Source organism: Notamacropus eugenii, chromosome 1 (assembly GCF_028372415.1).
Source record: "Notamacropus eugenii isolate mMacEug1 chromosome 1, mMacEug1.pri_v2, whole genome shotgun sequence".
NCBI classification, from domain to species: Eukaryota; Metazoa; Chordata; class Mammalia; order Diprotodontia; family Macropodidae; genus Notamacropus; species Notamacropus eugenii.
The window spans coordinates 734,662,718-734,685,253 of record NC_092872.1 but is presented as its reverse complement, the minus strand read 5'-3'; the positions used below and the strand labels follow the sequence as shown (position 1 = coordinate 734,685,253).

General features: G+C 39.7%; 1 pseudogene; it reads right to left on the bottom strand.

Moving 5' to 3' along the window:
• Nucleotides 1–15,020: 15,020 nt before the first annotated feature.
• LOC140520402 (nucleosome assembly protein 1-like 1-A) lies at nt 15,021–16,290 on the bottom strand (annotated as a pseudogene).
• Between the last annotated feature and the right edge of the window lie 6,246 nt (nt 16,291–22,536).

Genomic DNA, 22,536 nt, shown 5'->3' with positions numbered 1-22,536 from the left:
ATCACTATCATGTTCCTGAAGTTCAGAAAAACCATTCAGTTCTCATTAGTCTTCGTCAAGTAGTCACGGGCTACCTTTGTTTTGTTCTTATGCCATCTTGATTAAAGGATCCTTCTTTGCATTTCTCTTGTAATATGATTCCATAGACTTTTTGCCTGGTAGGAGCATGTCCCCACCATTGAGAACAGTCCACTTTTTTCCCAGTTGTATCTCAGACATGACCCACAAATTCCTCCCTTGCCACAAGTGTGGTCTTCACTCTTTCAAAAAGTCCATATAAACTCTCTATGATATTCTTGGGGGAGAATTCCCATTTCTCCAAGGTATGGGAAATAAGTCTAATCCCAGTCTTGTTCCTCAGATTTTTTGATTAGGAGATGAATAAGCAAAGCCCAGAATAATCCTGGTTGTATTTCCTCTATAAGGATCATCAAATCAAAAAGAATTAGAAAGATGTAGCAAGACCTCAGAGACCTTTGGGCTTAAATATTGATTTTAAAATTGAGGAAACATGTCCTGGGATTTTATGAGGATGGCTCAAGTCCATTGAGTTAATTAGTAATAGAGTGGTAATGAAAGCCCTGATGTCTTCACTCCCAGATTGGTGTTCATTATGCTGCATACCATGTTGCCTTAGTGAGGCAGAGGGGAAATAGAGTTGAAGGGATGTAGTCTGAATGCTGCATTGAGATCATTCAATTTTCTTTCCTTAAGAACAGGTGGTAAGGCCTGAGATCATTGTTCATAGCAAGTTGCCCCAAAGAGTCAGAGCTCCAGGCACTGCAGACAGTCCAGCACGGTGGATATCAACAACACAACTGCTTTGTCACTATTGCTACTTGTTCTCCTTCTCCTCCTCCTCCTCTTCCTTGTTCTTCTTCTTCTTCTTCTTCTTCTTCTTCTTCTTCTTCTTCTTCTTCTTCTTCTTCTTCTTCTTCGTCTTCGTCTTCGTCTTCTTCAACTACTACTACTAAATGGGAACTAGACTTGCGACAGGCCAATGTGTTGCTCCTAATTTCCCAGGTATAGCATTGCTTCATAAAATTTAAATTTAAAATATTTGTACATATAAATTACTCATAACCTCCAAGTAAATGTAATGAAAAGCCTTCAAAACAAGAGTCCTACAGAGATCAAAATGAGTTAGGAGCAAGGTTGCCATCGTTTGCATCTAGTTCTTACTAGAGTATCTCCCTGGTTGGTCTCAGTGAGTCTTCAGGATGAGCTTACAACCTAATACCTTATTCAACTACAAATGGTGATTTTGTCTTACTATATAGTAGTCTGTAGAATGTGAAATATATATATATATACATTTAATATAAATATGATAAATATATATTCTTATGAATATATACATACATATACATACTTGCATATATATATATGAGTACACATAGATGTAAATATACATATGCATACACATCTACATACCCATGTATTATGTGTTTGTATCACCCAACAAGCTAAGAACTTGTCTCAGCACATGTCTATCTACACCCCATCAAAAAGATAGTATCAGGGATGCGATGATGATAGTGGCGATGTTGATCACAGCTCACACTTCTCTAACACTTTCAAGTTTACGAGATGGTCTGTGTATAATTTCTCTTATTTGATGCTCACAATTACACTGGGATAGAGAGTGCTATTACTCTTATTTTACAGATGAGGACAGTGAGGCTAGGGAGAAAAAAGACTTCCTCAGTATCTTATAGCTAGTAAGTAGTGGAGATGGGATTGCAGTCAAGTAGTTCATTGTTCTCCCCAGTCCCCTTGGCTCACAATTTCAGCGTGATCTTTATGTCTTCCATCTCATTCAGCACACACATCTTGTTTGCTGCCAAATACGAACATTTCTATATCCAGGACATTGCGCTTCTCAGTCCCTTTCTCTCCAACCAGATATTTACAATTCTAGCTTAAGCCATCATCACCTCTCACTTGCAATAGTCTCCTAATTGGTCTTCCTGCCTCACGTCTCTCCTTACCCTGATCCATCCTCCTCTCAGCTGCCAAAGTGATATTCCTGTAGCTCTGGTCTCACTTTTTAGTCCACTGTCTTTTCATTAGAGGCACAAATATCAGGCAGCTGGATGGCAAAATGATGGAGCACTAGGCTTGGAATCAGGAGCACTTCTTCATGAGTTCAGATCTGACTTCAGATACTTCCTAATCGTGTGACCCTGGGTAAATCATTTAACATTGTTTGCCTTAGTTTCTCATCTATAAAATCAGCTGGGGAAGGAAATGGTAAATCACCCCAATGTGTTGGCCAAGAGAACCCCAAAATGGAGTCACAGAGAGGTGGACACAACTGAAACAATTCAACAACAACAAAACAAATATAAACTCCTTTGTTTGGAATTTAAAGACCATTACATCCTGACCATTGCCTGCCTTTCTTACATGTTAATATTCAAACTAAAATCCAATCCTACTGGCATTGGCATTGTTCCTGATATAGAGCATTCTATTTATCATCATCACTCTTTGGCACTACTTAATTTCCACACTCAGAATGCATTCTCCCTTCATCTCCATTTCTTAGAACCCCTGATTTCCTTCAAGATTTAGCTTCATGCTGCCATCTTGTATGTGAAGCCTTTTCTGATTCTTCCAATTACTAGTGACTTCCTCAATTATCTTGTATCAGTTTTATCCCTCATCTGCATCTCTCCATCAATGTCTTCCCCATTAAATGCTGGAAGACAAGAACTGTTTTACTTCTTTCTATATAAGTTCAGAAACTACCATGATGATGCCTGGTACATATTGGGTACCTAATACATGGGTAATAACTGGTTGATGAGTACAGTTAAAACCCAAGTCCTCCAGTCATATCTCCATAATCAAGCACATGGTATGTGCCTATTAATGCATCAGTTGACTTGCTAAATGATTAAGGGGGATATTTAAAGCAAAGTCACTTCCCTATATTGCATCATGTATGGTATCTATCCTATGGTATCTACCCTTCTGTCTATGTTTGATACTCACTGTTCTCTTCTATACTGGGACAGGCAGGAGTTGATTTCTTTCTGCCCTCAGAGGGCACATATTTTAGTGGGAGAGAGAATGTGTGCATAAATGAGTACACACAAGCTACATGCAAGATATTAATACACATAAAAGACTAATCAGGTATTTGTGAAAATAGTCCATTCAAAAGGTTATGAAGACCTCAGCTGGGTTGGTAACAGAGAGTAGAGAGAAGGGGATTCAGATGAGAGGTATTGTGGACGTGGAGATTACACATTTGGGCCATTGGGGATTTGAGGTGAGTAGAGAGATTGAGTGGAGGATAATAATGCTCACACTACTAGGGCTGTGGGGGTTGTTGTGAGAATTAAGTGAGGTGATATATTTTATGCCCTTTGCTAACCTCAAATTATTTTGTAAAAGTCAGCCACAGTCCCTAGCAGAATGCCTGATACAGAGTATGGTATATAGTTGTTATCCTTCATCTTCAAAGAAGACCAAAATCACCATGGTAAGGTGAAATTTCAGTGTGTTCGACTGTGGCTGATCAGACCAATACAAGCTTGGAATGCTCTGCCATAGGTTGGGCACAGATAGTCATTGTGAATATTTAGGATGAATATCTCAAATTTTCACTTCCTACATTTACTTTGTGCTGTCTCAATTCTACTTTGCTCCAAGAAGGGCACAGCATGCTGAGCAGTCCTGTGCCAGTGTCTCTCATGTTGCAGAGTCAAAGCAAAAGTTCTTGAGAGAAACCTTGAGAGTCTCCTCGTATTGCTACTTCTGACTACCATGTGATCGCCTGATCTATGTGAGTTCTCCATAAAATAGTCTTTTTGGCAAGTGTACATTTTGCATCGAACAATGTGGCCAGCCCATAGGAGTTGCGCTCTCTGAAGCAGAGTTTGAATACTTGGGAGTTCAGCTCGAGCAAGGACTTCAGTGTCTGGTACCTTTTCCTGCCAGGTGATCCTCAGAATCTTCCTAAGACAGTTTAAATGGAAGCAATTCAGTTTCCTGGCATGGCGCTGGTAGACTGTCCGTGTTTCACAAGCATATAATAAATGAAGTCAGAACCATGGCTCTGTAGACTTTCAGTTTGGTAGTCAGTCTAACACCTTTTCTCTCCCAAACTTTTCTTTGGAGTCTCCCCAGGACTGAGCTAGCTCTGGCAATGTGTGCATCAACCTCACTGTCAATGTGTACATCCCTGGAAAGTACACCACCAAGGTAAGTGAACTTATCCACAGCATTCAAAACTTCTCCATTTATTGTAACCAATGGTTCCATGTATGGATGATGTGGTGGTGGCTGATGGGACACCTGTGTTTGCTTGGTGTTAATTATTAGGCCAAAATTATCACAAGCAGCAGAAAATTGATCCATTCTTTGTTGCATCTCAGCTTCAGAGGCTGCATTGAGTGCACAATCATCTGCAAACAGAAAATCATGCACCAACACTCCCTCCACTTTGGTCTTTGATTGGGAAATGGACAAACCAAATTGAGGTACATGGAGGTAATGGAATATTATTTTGCTACATTAGCTGTGTGACCCTGGGAAAGTCATTTAACCCTGTTTGCCTCAGTTTCCTTATCTATAAAATGACCTAGAGAAGGAAATGGTAAATTCTTCTAACATTTTTGACAAGAAAACTCCAAGCAGAGTTATGATGAGTAGGATATGACTGAAAAATTACTGAGCAACAGAAAGAAATGATGAAGATAATAAATACAGAGAAGAATTGAGAAGACATGAACTTCTGATGCAAACTGAGGTAAGCAGAATCCAGAAAATTATATCCACAAGGACACTGTGTGAGTCTTCATCCTTTATTGCCAAAGAAGACCATGCCATCAGAGAAATAATGACCTGACTTGTACTTGACTTTGTTTTGAGTGAGGGAGGGCTATGTAGGTCACCAGCTTTACTTCTCCTCCAGAGCCATCTGAATCCAGTGATCAGATATTCATCAGGATGACTGGAGATCACCCAGGAAGAGGCAATTGGGGTTAAGTGACTTGCCCAAGGTCACACAGCTAGTGAGTGTCAAGTGTCTAAGGTGAGATCTGAGCTCAGGTCCTCCTGACTCCTGCACTGGTGCTCTGTCCACTGCACCACCTAGCTGGCCCACAAGGACTAAACCAATATAAAGAGAAAGAACTGTGATCACAACATAATTGACACTGGACTATCCACCATGATTACCAATGAGCTTGGCCCCAAAGAAGAGATGGGAGAAGATTCCACCCCCTTTTCCTTCATAGAAGTCATGATCCAGGGTTATAGAAAAGTACATAGAATGTCATGGGGTTTTTTTGGATGCTTTGATTCATTTTTTGCTTTTTTCTTTTAAAAATAAGCCCTTTTTATAAGTGATAACTCTCTGGGATTGGAGAGGGATAGAGGGGAAAATCTCAGCAATGAAAAAACAAATAGATACATAAAGTCTCTTTTCGGAAAGATTACATTATATGGAGATTAGCTGAAGAAATTTGGATTTTTAATAATAATAATAGGTAGCCTTTATACAACACATTAGGCTTTAAAAGGTGCTTTATCCTCATTTTTATTACCTCATTTGAATCCTATTATTTATCCCTTGATGTAGAGAAAGATACTGGAGTTTTGGGAAGTTAAGTGAATTGCCCAGGATGACACAACTGGTTAATTGGCTGAGCTTGCGTTTGAAGTCAGAACTTCCTGATTCCAAGTCCAACATCCATTCACTGCTCCATCTATTTACTCTGGAGAGAATATTCAGGGTTGACTTGTTAGCTATCTTCAAGCATTTGTAAGGCTGCCTTATGGAAGAGTGATTACCCTGATTCTGCTTGACGTCCGAGACTAGAACTAGGAGGAATGAGTGAAAGGCAGAAAGAGACCAGATCCTAGAAATGAAAGCTAACCAACAGTGGACTGTATAACCTTTGGAAATAGTGGATTCCCCCTTGTTGGAGGTCTCCTGATATTACCATTTTGAGTGGATAGCAGAGAGGACCTGTTTATTCAGAAGTAGGGTTGGTCAGGTACCCTATGGTGTCCCTTCCAACTCTGTGACTCCGTGCCTCTTGGAAGAAAGTCATTAAATCAATAGTTGAATTCCATGATCCCTAGTGTTTTTTGGAGCAGGAGCAAGTGGCCATAGTTCAATTTGCCAGTGTTCTTCTCCCAGAGACCTTTGGGACCCTCAATCGATTTTCCTCCAAGTAAGAGAATTAAACTTAGTTATATTTGAGCATCTTGCATTACTCCCCGAGATAACTAGAAACACCAATGCACCACTACAACAAGGCTAGGGATCCTAGAGATGACAATGGTGATGATGGTGCCAATAATTTCACTGAGTCATCAGATGATGAACTTGTATGTTCATTCAATTACAAAAAACCCTTTTGTGCCATAATTGGTCACACACTAGACAATCATAAGACTATCATAGATAGCAACTTGTGTTTGAATGATTTCTATTTGGACTCTGTTGAATATTAAGTTTAGAGGAATGAAGAGAGCTCTTCAACTGAGCATCTCATCCGAACATTGCCTCAACTTTGGGACATTGGAACATATTTTGTCCAGATCTATAATAATAATAAAAATACAGTATTGATATAGTCCTTTAAGGCTTGCAAGGATTTTTACACAGATTAACTCATTTTACCCTTACAACGTCCATGTGAAGTAGGTGTTATTATTGTGTCCATTTTACAGATGGGAAACTTGAACCACAGAGTCACGGAGCTAGTAAGTATCTAAGGAAGACTTGAACTCAATTTTTCCTGACTCCAACTCTGTGCTGTCTCCACTACGACAACTAGCTGCTTCACGACCTCTGATTTAACTGCACAGTGAGCTCCCATTGCCAAGAAAAATGCCCTCGACTAATGCAACTGCTCTCTAACATATTAGAAAATTGCCTGGAATATTAAGAAGTTCAATGACTTGCCCAGGATCACACAGCCAGTAGGGAACAGAAGTGGGACTCTGATTGATGTCTGCCTGATTCATAGATCAGCTTTCTACTAAGCCACACTGCCCCTTGCCATAGGTATTATTGGTTTATTATTCCCATTTTGTAGATGGGAAGACAAAGAGATGAAGGAAGCTGTCCAAGGCCATGGCTGGTAAGTGTTTGAAGTGGGAGAATTAAGATTTTTCTGTCTCAATAGTTGAGTTCTCCCCCCAATAAGCCATGCCTGGGTTGGCACTCAGCAAAATGGAGATGCCACATTTTGTTTTCATTGTCCTTTGGCTGCAGCATAAAATCATGGATAGGGCACTGAATGTAGGGTTAGAAACACTTAGGGTCAGATCCTGTCTCAGATTGCTCTGTGCCTCAGTTTCTTCATCTGCAAAATGAGGGAATTTTCTTATTGTTCTCTAAGGTCCCTTCTGGCTCTAAATATGAGAGAGAGAGAGAGAGAGAGAGAGAGAGAGAGAGAGAGAGAGAGAGAGAGAATACATTCCTTAGCCTCTTTTCACCTTCTACTGGCATCTCTTCTCAACCTCCATCCAGCAGAAGTCATCCATCCTATACCTTGTTACCTCAAAGTCTATTGAAGTGATAACTAACAAGTCGATTGAGAGGCTCCTCTCTGAGAATGTATATGTAGCTTGGCCTTTCATGCAAAATGAAGTCAGTGAGAGGAACTTCTGGCCCTTTAGCAGGAGAATAGGATCAACATTTTTGTTTAGGAGACTTTTGGAGACTCCTCAGCTCAGGGCACATAGATGATTGAGGCAGCTAGGTGAAGCAGTGGATACAGTGCTAGACAAGGAGTGAAAAAGACCTAAGTTTAAATATAAACAGGTACTTAATAAATGTTTGGTAGATACTTAATAAATGCTTGTTGACTGACTGTCAGACATTTAATAACAGTGTGACCTTGGACAAGCTACTTGACTCCTCGCAGCCTTGGTGTCCTCATGGATAAAATAGTGATAATAGGAGGACCCACTTCAAAGAGTAGTTTTGAGGATAAAATGTGATAAGATATGTTATTTTTAAACCTTGAAAGTTGTATAAATGTTAATTATTATTATCAGTTCCACGTAAAGAATTGTTCAGTCATTCAGTATGACTCTTCGTGACCTCATGTACCATATAGCAAGCCAATACTGGCCATGGAATTTTCTTGGCAAAGACACTGTAGTGGTTTGCCATTTACTTCTCCGGTGGATTAAGACAAATATAGGATCAGTCATTTGCCCAGAGTCACACAGCTCATAAGTGTCAGATCTGAATTCAGGTCTTCTTAATTCTAGACCTAGTGTTCTGTCCATTGAGCCTCCATTCTGCCATATGGAATATAAACATTTAATTTGTTAATGACAGGTCTGGGATGAAGGTACTTTTCACAGGCTGAAACCATACAGAAGCTTGATTGTCCACCCATGTCTGTAGCTCTGTACTGCCAGTGCCCTAAATTATCCCTGAGCTAGCCTGAGGGTCCCCTGCTGCTTTTGCTTCATTGCCTGGGTTAACACAAGGGAAGGTGTGATGACAGATGATCCAGATGAAAAGTTCCAATCTCTTCATGTGGTGATTATAATTTATGGCCCCTGGCCTTGCTCCAAAGGACACAGAGTGTCCAGGGAGAGCTGAGCTCTTCTCTTGCCTCTAGCCCCAGTGGTCCTTGCTGACTCATTCAATCTGACCCCTCCAGATCCTCCACTTTGCTCTGAGGTGATGTGGTCATTGAGAGGGAAAACCACTTATCACCTGAGATGAGATTTCATAGATTCCATTGCCAGGAAATTGCCAGGGATGTCTTCATTCAGGCTTTGTCATAAATCTCCTGGCCTCCACCAGACACAGGCTAACAACTGCTTTTCTGTTTGATAATCCTCCCTAAATGTAGGTTCTCACACATTTACCCAAAGAACTAGTAAAGCCCATTGGAAAGAATTCTGACCTTGGAGTCAGCAGAACGTAGCTTCAAATCTGAATTGACACTTTAGCTTTGTGACCATGGGCAGCACACTCGACCTCCGGGAGATTCAGTTTCCTCATGAGGCGGCTAGATAAAATTATGAATAGTGGAATCGTAGAGATGAGTTCAAATACTGCCTCAGCCACTTATTAGCTGTGCCACCCTGAGCAAACCAATTAACTTCTCAGCCTCAGTTTCCTCATATGTAAAATGGGGATAATAACAATACTTCCTTTACCAAGTTGTTGTGAGGATCTAATGTAATAGCAAATATAAAGTGCTTTGCATTTCTTAAAATGCTATATAAATGCTAGCTGTTATTATCTATAAAAACAGAATGATTATAAAGCTAGTACCTATCTCATAGGTTTGTTTTGATCTTCAAATAACATAATGCATATGCATGTATTCATATATGTATATATATACACATATAAATGTTCCAATGTGCACTTTGCACACTTTATAGTGCTATGTAACTTTTAGCTGGGCAGCTAGGTGGTACAGTGGATAGAGCACCTGACTTGCAGTCAGGAAAACCTAAGTTCCAATCTAGCTTTAGATGCTTACTAGCTGTGTGACCTTGGACAAGTCACTTAACTATTGGCCTCAGATGCCTCATCTGGAAAAGTAGATGGCAATCCACTGCAGTGTCATTGCCAGAAAACTCCCAAATGGAATCGTGAAGAGTTGGACACAACTGAAATGACTCTTCTCTGTTTTACCCATAACTCATAAGATCACAATTTTGTACTGGGAAATACTTTAGAGGTCCCTGAGCATCTTTCCTTAATTTTCTTGATGAGGAAACTGGGGTATAGAAAGATTAAATGACTTGAACCCTGCTTAAGGATTCAGAGGACCTGTGTTCAAACCCGGGTGATGATGATCATTATCACATTATTATTTTCTCTGTCAGTCAGAGTGAATCATTTCAGGTCCCTGGGCCAGAACTTTCCCATCTATAGAACAAGGGAGCTGGCCTAGAGATGGCTTGTACATTTCCTTTCCAACAATAGATCTGTGATGTTTTGATGGTGTAACTTGACCAAGATCCCACAAGTAGGATAACTAAAGGAGAGTTGGAAGGGAACTTAGAGGCTATCAAGGTGAATCTTCTGAATTTATAGATCAGGAAAGAGGATCTGAGTCTCAGAAAAATCAAGAGCCTGACCATTTTTTTGCAAGTAGCAAACACCAGAAGAGGGATGTGAACCCAGAACCTATGATTCCTGAGCTGGTGTTCTTTTCCCCTACAGATGAGTTCAGACTGGGCCCTGGTCATGTGACTTCAAATCCAGTGTGTTTCCAGTGAATCATGACAATTCTCTACATTCAGATACATAAAAAATACACCCCCTCCCCGTTAATGTAATAGATATATCTGGCCAATTACCTGGACACTGTCACACGGACCAACCTAACACTGATCCATAATTCTCTACATTCAAATACATAAAAACTACACACACCCCATCAATGTAATAGACATATCTGACACAGTATTGGGGCACTGTCACAAGGACTAACCTAACCTGCTACATGGATCATTTTTCCAGAAGTCAGACTAAGTGACCTTAGCTGCCATTAGTCAAACTTCTTCTTGGATTTTGGACAGGAAGGCATAAACCCAAATTCTAAAGGAGGCAAAATCCACCTCTCATGTCCCTAGCCTCTCCCTTCTATTCCTTTGCTAGGCATCCTAATTACCTCTATCACCCCCTGCTATCACAACCTATGTGTAAGAAATGGTCCACCATCATTTTCTTTTTTTTTTCTTTTTTTTAAATTAAATTTATTTATTTAACTTTTAACATTCATTTTCACAAAATTTTGGGTTACAAATTTTCTCCCCTTTTATCCCTCCCCCCAAACACCAAGCATTCTAATTGCCCCTATGACCAATCTGCTCTCTCTTCTATCATCCCTCTCTGCCCTTGTCTCCGTCTTCTCTTTTGTCCTGTAGGGCCAGATAGCTTTCTATACCCCTTTACCTGTATTTCTTATTTCCTAGTGGCAAGAACATTACTCGACAGTTGATCCTAACACTTTGAGTTCCAACTTCTTTACCTCCCTCCCTCTTCACCCCTTCCCTTTGAAAGGCAAGCAATTCAATATAGGCCAAATCTGTGTAGTTTTGCAAATGACTTCCATAATAGTTGTGTTGTATAGGACTAACTATATTTCCCTCCATCCTATCCTGTCCCCCATTACTTCTATTCTCTTTTGATCCTATCCCTCCCCATGAGTGTCGACCTCGAATTGCACTCTCCTCCCCATGCCCTCCCTTCTATCATCCCCCTCACCCTGCTTGTCCCCTTATCCCCCACTTTCCTGTATTGTGAGATAGGTTTTCCTACCAAAATGAGTGTGAATTTTATTCTTTCCTTTAGTGGAATGTGATGAGAGTAGACTTCATGTTTTTCTCTCACCTCCCCTCTTTATCCCTCCACTAATGAGTCTTTTGCTTGCCTCTTTTATGAGAGATAATTTGCCCCATTCAATTTCTCCCTTTCTCCTCCCAATATATTTCTCTCTCACTGCTTGATTTCATTTTTTTAAAGATATGATCCCATCCTCTTCAATTCACTCTGTGTACTCTGTCTCTATGTATGTGTGAGTGTGTGCATGTGTGTGTGTGTAATCCCACCCAGTACCCAGATACTGAAATGTTTCAAGAGTTACATGTAGGAATGTAAACAGTTCAGCTTTAGTAAGTCCCTTATGACTTCTCTTTGCTGTTCACCTTTTCATGGTTCTCTTCATTCTTGTGTTTGAAAGTCAAATTTTCTTTTCAGCTCTGGTCTTTTCATCAAGAATACTTGAAAATCCTCTATTTCACTGAAAGACCAATTTTTCCCCTGAAGTATTATACTCAGTTTTGCTGGGTAGGTGATTCTTGGTTTTAGTCCTAGTTCCTTTGACTTCTGAAATATCCTATTCCATGCCCTTCGATCCCTTAATGTAGAGGCTGCTAGATCTTGTGTTATCCTGATTGTATTTCCACAATACTTGAATTGTTTCTTTCTAGCTGCTTGCAATATTTTCTCCTTGACCTGGGAACTCTGGAATTTGGCCACAATGTTCCTAGGAGTTTCTCTTTTTGGATCTCTTTCAGGCGGTGTTCTGTAGATTCCCTGAATATTTATTTTGCCCTCTGGTTCTAGAATCTCAGGGCAGTTTTCCTTGATAATTTCATGAAAGATGATGTCTAGGCTCTTCTTTTGATCGTGGCTGTCAGGTAGTCCCATAATTTTTAAATTGTCTCTCCTGGATCTATTTTCCAGGTCTGTTGTTTTTCCAATGAGATATTTCACATTATCTTCCATTTTTCCATTCTTCTCTCTTTGTTCTGTGATTTCTTGGTTTTGCATAAAGTCATTAGCCTCCATCTGTGCCATTCTAATTTTGAAAGAACTATTTTCTTCAGTGAGCTTTTGAATTTCCTTTTCCATTTGGCTAATTCTGCTTTTGAAAGCATTCTTCTCTTCATTGGCTTTTTGAACCTCTTTTGCCAGTTGAGTTAGGCTAGTTTTCAAGGTGTTAATTTCTTCAACTTTTTTTTGGGTCTCCTTTAGCAGGGAGCTGATCTGCTGTTCATGCTTTGACTTCATGTCTCTCATTTCTCTTCCCAGCTTTTCCTCTACGTCTCTAACTTGATTTTCAAAATTCTTTTTGAGCTCTTCCATGGCCTGAGCCCATTGGGTGGGCTGGGACACAGAAGCCTTGATTTCTGTGTCTTTGCCTGATGGTAAGCATTGTTCTTCCTCATCAGAAAGGAAGGGAGGAAATGCCTGTTCACCAAGAAAGTAGCCTTCTATAGTCTTATTTCTTTTCCCTTTTCTGGGCATTTTCCCAGCCAGTGACTTGACCTCTGAATATTCTCTTCACACCCACCTCGCCTCCTGATCCTCCCAGCCAGCATTTGGGGCCTGAGATTCAAATGCTGCTTCCAGCCTTAGGGCTTTTGGCGGGGGCAGGGCTGCTATTCAGTGTGAGATTAAGTTCAGGTGCTCAGGTGGGGGCAGGGCCACCTCTCAGGCTCAGTTCCCTCAGGGGGTTTATGCACAGACCTTCCACAATGGATCCAGGCTCCTGCCCCCTTGGGGAGCCCCGGTCTGCAGCCGCATCTCAGCTTCTACCTCCCGGGGGGGGGGCCTGAGTTATGGGGGCACCCCACTCCCCTCTCGACCAGCCAAAGAGACTCTCTCACCAACCCCCCTCACCTGTGAGTGGAGGGACTTGTGCGGCCGCTGGAGATCCCATCCCTGAAGCCTGCTCAGATCTGTATCTCTAGGTGCCGCGGCTGCGGCAGGTCTGGGCTGGGCTCCGCGTCCGCAGCACGACGGACCTTTTGCGAGAGGTTTGCAGGTCCCTCTGTGGGTGGAGGGACCCGCGTGGCTGCTGGAGATCCTGTCCCTGAAGCCCGCTCGGATCTTTTCCTCTTGGTGCCGTGGCCACGGCAGGGCTGCACTCAGCTCCCAGTCCCGGTGCCCAGTCCGCAGCGCGAAGGACCCCACGCGAGAGGTTTGCAGGTCTCTCTGGAACAGAAATCTCCCTCGCTCCAATATTCCATGGCCTCTGGGTGCAGAATTCACCGTGAGTTACTTATTTGTAGATGTTCTATGGGTTGTGGGTTCGGAGCTATGTGTATGTGCATCTTTCTACTCCGCCATCTTGGCTCAAAAGAACTGTCCACCATCATTTTCAATCTCCAATGAGTAAACTGAAGGCATCTTGAGAGATTTTGCTCAACAAAATGCTCTTTATATAACCTCTGGGTACTTATACCCAGTTTCTGTTTCAATCAGTTCAAATCTTTTTTCTGAGACCTTTCCATTTTTCCTTTTTGGAATATTATTCAAACTAATAACTATAAATCACATGACAGTCTATAATAGTAGTTGAAAAAAGACAATTTGCTTATAATATAAATGTAGATTTGTCAAGGTTAATATTTCTGACCATTTAATGACCAAGAACAATTTTTTATGTAATGTTAACTTAATAAGCCTCAACAGTCTTGGGAAGTAGATAAGTAAATAATACTCCCCATTTGAATAAATAAATAGATTAGAAGTATGAGTAAATAATATGCTCATATTAAGCTATGGAAATTGGAACTCTCTCCCTAGCTTCAATCCCAGGGTCATAATAAATTTAATTTTAAGAATAATGATCTTTAAAGATTATTATGATTTAAAATGTTGCCCACTGGTTCTTCATTCACACTGCCATATTGGTAGATACGGGATTGCTTTTTAAAGTTTGGCCCCTTCTCCCAAAAAATGTCTATTAGTTACAGCTATTAAGGTTGACTTCCAAATGTGTCAAATTAAGACATTACTGTCTGAGAACCAACATTTATTTTAAAATTGCAATAAAAGAATTCAGAGTGGGTTTCTCTCAGGTAATATAAGGGATCATTTTCAATACCACTAAGAAAAGGAAGGATGCTTTCAGTTTGAATGTACATGGTTATACACATAGAATCTGAAAGTATTAGGTTTATTTGCACCTCAGTGATAAACAATAACCTTAATAGGATGATTAAGTTTCTTTGCAAATCATTGTCACATCAAAATACGAAAATCCACAAACAAGCAGACAGTTAACAAACATTAGATGTGATCTTACTGGAAATTCTTCATCCTATGCTAGTCTCTAATTAAATTTTGAAATTCTTTGCCTCTTAGTACAAGTCACTGCATTTCTCTAATAAATCAATGAAGACACAGCTAATGCAAAGAGACTTAAAACTGTTCAACTACTGGGTTAAAAAATACTTTGGTTAGCTCTTCTGAAGGATTTCTTTTTTCTAAACCAATATCAGTCACAAATAACAGTTTGGATAATTTTCTCAGCTGCAGTCAAATAGCTACATGACAAAAGACTTCACAAACTTCACAGCAATGGACATGTGTTAGGGGATTCACTGCATTCTACACATCCGGAAGAAATTATACTGTGAAAACTTTAGGTAGAATGAACATGGTTTGAGCTGGTTCTTAACAGTTCATTTTTTCATTTTTTTCTTTGTTAACAAAAATTGTTTACTTTATTCTACTGGAAAAAATCAAAACATAAGGCTATAAATAGCTACTAGTTGTACTTTGGTGAGGACAGTACAGTAATTCTCAAGGCCACAGCACACACTACATACTGTTGCTTGCATTGAGCTGGGTTTGGATCTTTTCTCGTATCATATTCTGGATCATTTTCCTCGTCAACTTCTTCCCCTTCCTCATCATTGGCATCTTCACCACCACCACCACCACCACCACCATCATCATCATCATCATCTTCTACTTCTCCTTCTTCTTCTTTTTCTTCTTTTCCTCCTCCTCCTTCTCTTCCTTCTTCTTCAATAGCTTCTCATGTGAAATATAACACATAATACTTTTCTCAGGACTACATGCTCAAATAAAAAGTGACCAATTTTGAAGTCTGCTGCGAGGATAGCTTCTACATCATCACCCAGGTCTCTACTCTTGGGAACTTTAGGAGAAAAGAAACTCAAGAAAGAATTATTGGAAACTGTTTTCATCAGAGTTTGAAGAGTCACACATCCCTTGTGTTTTTGTTTCTTCTTAATAGCTTTCAAAATGACATTTCCTTCCTTTTTTTCTAATTTATCTGACAGCCTGTGCAGCTCATAATTTCTGCTCTATCAAAGGATAAGAATCATTTAGCTCTAACCACATACAATATTTGTTCATCAACAACTCCTTTGTGAAATATTCATTGGGTTCAAAGTAAAACTGTCATATAAAAGTAATAGGTTGTCCGGCATCTGAGAACTTCATTTTAATATCTTTCAAGTACTTCAGAATAGGTTCATAATGTTCCTGAAACATGTCACTGAGCAAGTCAACATTTTTAAAAGTAGGAAAACCTTTAGGGTCTTTTTCTTCATCTTTTTTCCTCCTCTTCAAGCTTTGCCTTCTCTTTCATTTCTTCTGAAATTAATTCACCATCACCTGCTTCCCATTCCCATTCTTCTTCTGCAGATTCATAAATTGTATTGATGATTTCACTTCTCCTATCAAAAACCTACTGGTCAAGAACAGCATACTTTCTTTCAAGAGTATGAATTTCCTCATAGAACTTGACTTCTATCTATGCACATTTCACCTAAAGGCTTTTGAGGACATTCATATGTCACTTTACTATTCTTGGCAAGCTTTCAATGTATGCAGTTGATGTTCCCACTGAGCCATCCAATCTTTAAGTGCCACAAGAATTTGAGGATTCTGCATCATCTGAACAGTTGAGTGATGAGCTTTGCTGTTTGCATCTTTTCTTCCACTTCTTTGACATCTTCCACATCTTGTTGACCAAGTTCAGTTTCTTTGTTATCCATGTCTGCCATGTTGTAAGACCTCTGAATATTTGCGATCTGTGGCTGCTGTAGGGACCAAGTGACTGGAGCTCTCTACAGGCTGTGACTTGGGGCTGTTGCAGTAGAAGGTGCAGCAGCATTGGGAGGAGACAAAGGAGGAGGAGGAGAAGGAGGAACAGGAAGAAGAGGCAATGCCCTGAGCAGATGGCACTGAAAAGGACTTCAAATGTAGATTTAGTAACAGGAAAATACATCAAATAGAAAACATTCAAAATGCATTACCAAAACTTATGTGTGTATGTATATGTATACCCACATGTATACATACGTGTGTGTGTATGTGTGTGTGTGTATGTGTTGGTCCTTCGTTGTCAAAGAAGACCATGCCATCAGAGAAATAATGATATGACTTGCGCTTGACTTTGTTTTGAGGGAGGGAGGGCTGTGCAGGTCACCAGCCTCTCTTCTCCTCCAGAACCATCTGAATCCAGTGACCAGATATTTATCAGGATGACTGGAGTTGACCCAGGATGAGACAATAGGGGTTAAGTGACCCCCATTGTGGTCAACTAGGTAGTGTAGTGGATAGAGCATCAGTGCAGAAGTCAGGAGGACCTGAGTTCAAATCTCACCTCAGACGCTTGATACTCATTAGCTGGGTGACCTTAAGCAAATATGTGTGTGTATGTATGTATATAAATCTTTATATTTGTGATTTATGTTATATATACTTATCTCCCCCATTAGAATATAAGTGCATTGTGAGTGGAAATTGTTTTATTCCTTGTCCTTGTATCTCCAGCATCAAATACAGACCCTCGAACATAGTAGGTGCTTAATAAATGCTTGTTGTTAATTAAATGACCAAGATCCCCAGCAAGATCAAAGGCTGTATGTTCTGTCCAGCTCCAACTTATGCTTCTGCTCTCCATCTCATACGCAATCTAGGAGAATAAGAAAAAGCGATTTAATTACTTTAAAAAATTCTGAAAAATCATGTTAAGACTTATGTGAATTGATACAAGATGAAGTGGACAGAACCAGAAGAGTACTATCTGCAATGAGTACATAATATAAATGGAAAGAATAGCAACTGACAAAATTATTAATATAATAACAGAAAATGTTAATGCCAATTGTACTGTGGACTGCCACTTCCTTAAATGTTCTTTATAATGTCAGAATTTCAATAACATTCTTAAATTCCTCCTCTTAAAATATTTACTCTTGATTAGGTTGAGCTGAACCACACCCTAGGTTCCCCTATCCTAGACCTTGTCTTGCGGGGGAACCTGGTTCAAGCTAGATCTAAGCCTTTAATGTTCTTGTCCCTTTCCATTGAGATTCAAGGGATAAAGGGCAAGACTCGCAGAATGAAGTGGCTTTTCTTGCCCAGATTGCCAAGGGCCACTGAGTTCTCCTAACCCGACCTTGCTACCTCATCTTCTTCCTCTCTCTTCCTAAAACTATAAAAATGTTCTCCTGGTTTTTTTTTTTTTGTTGGAAAATCCACTGGACATCCCTCAGGGTGGCAGATTTGCTACTCTGTTATCTCAGTTAAAGATGCTTTATTCCCCAAGTCTTCACTTCAATTTATTTTAAGACTTGACATGCCAAAAAAAAAGAAATTGAATGATGTATAATTACAATGACCAAACTTGACTGAAAAGAAGGAATGAAAATATGTGCCTACTCCCTTCTTAGAAGTATGGAACATTGAATATAATGTCAGCTTCAGGCAATGTGCTGGTTAGTTTTACTAAACTATTTTTCTTTTCTTTTTTTGATCCTTGTTACAAGGTATGGCTTAATCAGTATAAGAAGAAATATAGTGAGAAGACAGTTGAAGAAAATATATCTAAAAATTAAAATTAAGACCAAAAATGATAAAAAAAATACTCAAAAATTATACTATAAAAGATGCCTTGTTTATAATATGGTTCAATTCAATTAAATCTATATTTATTAAGTACTTACTATGCAACAGGCACTGTGGAGAGTGATAGGGATGCAAATAAGGAAAAAGATTACCCCTGCCTTCAAGGATTTTACAATTCAGTGGAGAAGACTGTACACAAAAGGAAACTGGAAAGCAAGTGGGAGGACACCAAAGGGGTAAGTGGTGTTGGGTAGTTTGCTCCCCAGGAGTTCAAACCAAGCAGAGATGTAAATGGAAAGCGGAGAGTATTCTGGAAAGACCAGATCATTGCCTCTCTAAAGGAAGGTTTTGGGAGGAGTTGAATGCTCCACCCTACAGCCTTCCAGTCAGAGCAGAGAGGAGGCATGGAGGACTCAAGGCTGAATTAGCAGCATTGAGTTACGTTTATCCTGGGAGTCAAATCAAGCAGAGCAGCAGGGAAAGCTGGGAGGGATCTCCAAAGCCATCTATTCCAGTCCTCTCATTTTACAGATAAGGATGGATGCTAAGATACAAAGAATTTAAGTCATTTGCCCCAAGTCAGACATGTAATAAGTGGCAGAAGAGACCTTTTGATCACAAATCCAGCACTCATTTGTCCCTTATAATATTAGCACTTTGAGTCAAATTTCCGCTTTCCTTATTCTAGTTACAATTCTGTAGTTTTATTTTAGTGAAACATTTGAAAATCTCTCATGTTATTCTTGCTGAAAAGCTGGAGAGATATGGCTTACACAATAATCTCAGAAAAGGGATTTGGATCTACTTGAACAGCTGGGACTAACAAGTAGTCATTCATTATTCAATGTCAACTTGGAAGAAACTTCCCAATGGAATGCCCCAGGTATCTGTGCTGGGTTCTGTGCTATTTAAGACATTAATAAATGACTTGATTAAGACATAGATGGAAATTTTACCATATTTTCAGGTGAAAAAATATGCTACTCCTAATGAAAAGACCTCATTGGAAAAGAAGGCAACCTTACTCATCAATTGGGAAATGGCTAGACAAGTTATAGTGTATAAACGTGATAGAATACTGTAAGAAATGATGACGGAGATGGTTTCATAAATATATGGGAAGATTTTTAAGGACTGATACAAAGCGAAGTGAGCAGAACCAGGAGAATAGTTTACACAGTAACTGCAACATTGTGAAGATAATCAATTGAGAAAGACTTAGCTACTCTGATTAATATAACGATACACCATAATTCCCAGGGACTCATGATGAAAAACACTATCCACCTTCAGATAAACACATGGGCTCAGTGCAGACTGAAACATTCCATTTTCCTTTATTTTTCTTGCTTTTTTCAGAACATGGCTAATACAGATATTTTTCTTTATTGTTTAATGGGTATCATATTTCTTGTTTTCTCAATGGATGAGGAAAGGGTAGAGAGAGAGGGAGAAAACTGACAACTCAAAATAAAAATATTTATTAACTGAAAAGCAAAGAAGGCATCCTATTTCAGTGGAAAGAGCATCAAAAGAGGATATGGATTCAAATCCTAGCTCTGTTCTTTTTTGATGTGATTTGGAAAAAGTCATCTTCCTTCTCTGGGAACTCAATTTCAACATCTCTAAAACCATTTGTACTAAATGATCTCTGAGGACCCTTTTGGTACTAGACTCAATAATAAATTTTCAGATTGTCAGACTTATATCATGTTTCTTCCAATGTGTCCTCTCGCTCTCAGATCATAGGCAGAACTGAGATGATGTATGGATAGTTCAGAGCTAGGGATCCATGAAATCATGTGGTCCAAGTCCTCATTTATAGAGGTAGAGATCTGTGAACTTACAGCAAGTATAGCGTTGTGTGTGGTTCAAAGGGAGTCCACAAAAGATACACTTCTAGCATCTACTTCCCCTACCTTTGTGCAAGTGCAACTACCAGTCCTGACCGATACAGGGCCAGCCTGCCAGTATGTTCCATCTGTACACTCAAAAACAAAGGAAAGAATCCTCAAGGCCAGTGCTGGGTTATAGCCCAGGAAATAAAAGAACATCCTTAATGATGACCAGAGTCATTAAGAAAAAGTTGCATTATATTCGGAATCTACAGTTGATAGCCAGCCAGCATTTATATATGCCAGACCTCTTCACAGATATTATCTCATTTTATCCTCACAACCACCTTGGAAGGGAGGTATCATTTTTATCCCCATTTTACAGATGAGAAAACTGAGGTTCAGAGAGGTTAAGAGACTTGCCAAGGGTCACACAGCTAGTAAGCATCTGAGGTCAGATTTGAACTCAGATCTTCAAATCATTTCTCTACCCACTATACCACTTAGATACTCTCCTCTTGGACAAAGGGGATCTAATATATCTTAGAAAGATTCTTATCCAGTGAGGCTAAAATGGTAATATAGGGGGATAGTAAGCTTTTTCACTGGCCAGAGAAAAATACAGAAGTCTAGGGCTTTGTGGCTCAGTAATTTTTCAATCATGTCCAACTCCTTGTGACCCCATTTGGAGTTTTCTTGGCAAAGATCCTGGAGTGGTTTGCCATTGTCTTCTCTAGTTCATTTTACTGATAAGGAAACTGAGGCAAGCAAAGATATATGATTTGCCCAGGGTCACACAGCTAGTAAGTGTCTGAGGCTGGATTTGAACTCAGAAAGTCTTCCTGACTTTAGGCCTAGCATTCTCAACTGGGCTACTGAACTGCCCTAGTATCTGGTAGATATCCATAATAAAGAGAGGAGAAAGGTGTGCCCAAGGTCTTAGGATAATGACCTTTCCCCTTCCCTTAGTTTTTGTTCTTCCTCAACTCCATTTGTAGGTCAAAGATCCTCTGGAAAGCAACTGGGCTCTTTAGAACTAATCTGTACATAGCTCTTGACTGTGTGTCATTTTATTTTATTTTTTGATGGGGAAGGAAGATTCCTAAAAATTGGTACAGGGTAATGGAAAGATCCTTGCAAGAGCTTAAACAGAAATTATTCGGAATTTTCTGGCCCTAGGTCTGAGAGAATAGACTTGAACCATCACCAAGTCCCTGTTAGTTGAAGAAATTGACTTAAATCTTAGCATGAAGAATTGTCTTTTGCTGGGTGCTAGAACCTAGATGTGCTGTTCCTGGTCATGAATGCTGTGTGTATGCACATGTGTGTGTATGTGTGCATGTGTGTGTGCATGTGTGTATGTGTGTGTGGGTGTGTTTACTCCTAAGAATGCATGACAAGATCTTTCCCTGTTCCTTCATAGGCTAAGCTGCTTCATTAAAGACTTTTTTTTATTAATTGTTTTGCCCTCTTATCCACTGCTAAAGTAAACACACGGTGGGGGCTCATGGGTTCTGAGTGGCTGCTGACCCAGCCCAAAGAGTGTTTCAAACCTAAGGCAGATTTTCTAGGCATCTAAGTGGAAGAGGAAGTATCCCGGGTGAACATGGAAACAATAACAACAATATACATTTTGATTCTTGGAAAACTAAAACCTTTTTACTTGGAAAATTCCATTTTATCAGTATGCAAGAATTCCAGGTAAAAGAGGTATGTAAATTCCATGAATCATCATTGTAATTCTTATCATAGGAAAAAGATGAGAGTTTCTTGTTATTACATTAGGAGAATATTTTTAGGAGAATACTCATTTCTACTGGGTTTATCAGAAAGGACTTGGCATTTGAGGCCTGATTTCTGGGGGTGATCCTCAGGGAGGTCTTCTTCCCTTAGAAATAGAGGGACAGTGACTAGATCTATGATTTCATTGATACAGGGAGCTCCCAGACGAGCAAACTCCCTTTATAATGTAAGTCAACATTTTCCCTACAACTGAATGCCTTAGTTGTCTGGGACTCCATAAGGTTAAATGGTTTGTCCAGGATCAAACAACCAGTATTGGTTAGACATAGGACTTGCCAATATTCCTGGTTCCAAGGCCCACACTCGATCCACTACACCAGAGGTATTAAATATACCAAGAACAGGGACTAAATATGGCCCTCAATACTCCCCTTGTAGTCAGAATCAAATTAAAGTATAGTTTTCCTTCCCATGTCAGGACTTTCCCTGTCAAAGTTTTGATATATAATGGGTCAGCATAAGAAATCAAATAGGAATTTGGGGGAGCTTTGTGGAAGCTAAAGATGATACATGAAGGTCAGCAGATGACATAGAAAAAGTTTAGAAAGCTCAGAAATGCATAACATATACGTATAGTGTTGTATAACACCAACGCATTTTATCTTTTAATATTGTAAACATCTCATAAAAGAAAAAGAAAAAAGTTAGACTTCTCTGGTACATATAGAAGGCCAAAAACTTTTGCACAGATTTTGCAGATAATGGGCCACCGTGCTCTTAACCCCAATGATATGGAAGGGGTAACTACGTTTGGGAAAT